Source organism: Trichosurus vulpecula, chromosome 1 (assembly GCF_011100635.1).
Source record: "Trichosurus vulpecula isolate mTriVul1 chromosome 1, mTriVul1.pri, whole genome shotgun sequence".
NCBI lineage: Eukaryota > Metazoa > Chordata > Mammalia > Diprotodontia > Phalangeridae > Trichosurus > Trichosurus vulpecula.
Genome location: NC_050573.1, coordinates 87,836,396 through 87,838,880, shown reverse-complemented (window position 1 = coordinate 87,838,880; position 2,485 = coordinate 87,836,396).

Genomic DNA, 2,485 nt, shown 5'->3' with positions numbered 1-2,485 from the left:
ATAATAAAGAGCTTCCATCTCTCTAGCCGTTTAGGAGTTAGAAATAACTTCCCTTGCAACAGTCCTATGGAGAAGGAAGAGCAAATATGAACATTTTCCAGTTTTACGGAGGGGGAAACAAATTCTTAGAGATGATACATGACCTCCACTAGTAACATATGTGCAACAATGATCCCAGGGAGAAATAGGACCAGACTCATGAACTATCCCATGGCTACTTCAGCTGAGGGGGAGAGGGACCATTTTCAGAAGTATCTGAGTATGGGCTATCTGTCCATATATAATCAAATACTGCCCTGCTCCTGGTAGTTTAGAGAGAAAGAGAACAACTGGCACATACCACCCTTTCAACACAACACATACACATATATGCACATACACAGGCTTACAGATGCAGACATAAATATACATGCACCCACATACAGACATACAATACACAGGGACATATACACACATGCACACACAATACACATGCAGGCACACACAGACATGTGCACACACACATAAATACAAATACACATATAGACTGTACAGACACAAAAACACACAAGGCATACATACATATAGATCCACATACAAATTCATATACATATAGATACATGCGCAAATATATACATATATACACACATACATATACCGAGACACACACATACAACCAAACACGGACACACAGAGACACATACACACAGCGAGAGGGCACGCTTCTATTTTTGCCTCTTTGGAGAAAATTAAACTGTTTTCCATTTCCTGTCTTGGCCTTTGCCTAGGCTGTCCCCACTACCTAGAGCACCCTTCCTCTTTATCTCCTATTCTTATCCAAGGCTTAGCCTACATGTTGCTTCTTCTGTGATGCTTTTCCTGATTCTTCTAGTTGTCAGTCCTCTCTAGCTTCTCAAATTACTATGCACTTACTTACATTTACATGTTGTACCACCATCCCCACCACCCCAACAGAATATAAGTTCTTTGAAGCAAGAGGGTTTTTTGTTTGTTTATTTGTGTGTTTTTCATTTCCGCAAAGCCTGGAAAAATTGGTTTGCGTACAGTAGATACTCAATAAATGCTTGTTGGATTAGATTGGATTGGAATGGATTGCAAAGGAGAAGAGGAGAAAGAAGGGAACAAGCATTTATTTTTATATTTTTATTCTCTTGCTCCCCCACCCCCATTATATGTTAAAATGTTTTTAACATTTGTTTTTTTTTTAAGTTTTGAGTTCCAAATTCTATCCAGCCCTCTTTTCTTCCCATCCCTCTTCTCTCCCTGAGATGTTAAGCAATCATATATAGGTTATACATGTGCAATCATGTAAAACATTTCCATATTAGTCATTTTGTACAAGAAGACTCGAATAAAATAAAAAGAATGAATGAAAGAAAGAAAGTAAAAAGTAGCATTCTTTAGTCTGAATTCGAATGATATCAATTCTTTCTCAGGATGCAAATAGCATGTTTCATCATTAGTCCTTTGGAATTGTCTTGGGTCATTGTATTGCTGAAAGTAACTAAGTCATTCCCAGCTCTTCATCAAACAGTATTGTTGTCACTGTGTATGACATTTTCCTGGATCTGTTCACTTCACTTTGCAGCAGTTCATGTAAGTCTTTCCAGATTTTTCTGAAATCATCTGCTTTCTCTGCCATTTCTTATAGCACAATAATATCCAATTACAATCACATATCTTGTTTAGCCATTTAGCCAATCCCCAAATCGATGGGAATCCCTTTGATTTCCAATTCTTAGCCACCACAATAACAGCTGCTATAAATATTTTTGTACAAATAAGTCCTTTCCCCTTTTTTGTCTTTGGGAAATAGACCTAGCAGTGGTATTGCTGGAGCAAAGGGTATGCAGTTTTGTAGCCCTTTGAACATAGTTGCAAATTGCCCTCCAGAATGGTTGGATCAGTTCACAACTCCACCAACAGTTCCTTAGTGTCCCAGTTTCTCCACATGCTCTCCAAAATCCATCATTTTCATTTTTCATTATATTAGCCAATATGATGGGTGTGAGGTGGTACATCAGAGTTGGGGAACAAGCATTTATTAGGAGCTCTGTGCCGGGTACCATGCTGAGCGCTTGGCACGTATTCTCTCATTTGACAGAATTGCTGAATCATCCAGAAACCTGATCCCCACAGCACTTTCTGAATTTTCCTTATCAGCAACCTCACTTCGACTCCCAGCCCTCTCATAGGTACCTATGTTTATCTCCATAAAAGCAGGACATTCTGAACTCACTCCAGGCCAAGCCAGGTTCCCTGATCCAAAACCTTCCTGTACCTTGCTGAAATAGGATAACTACCTTGGCGTGGCCAGCAGGTAACAATGTCCTCTTTGGACTGGCATAAATGAGAGTTTATGGGAGTCTTATAACCACTGGATAATGGGCCAACTGAACTGGGAAATGAGGGAATTATGGGACTGTGGCACTTCAGAGCTTCACAAACACGAAGTCTGGAAATCATGGAACTACAGAATCTCAGA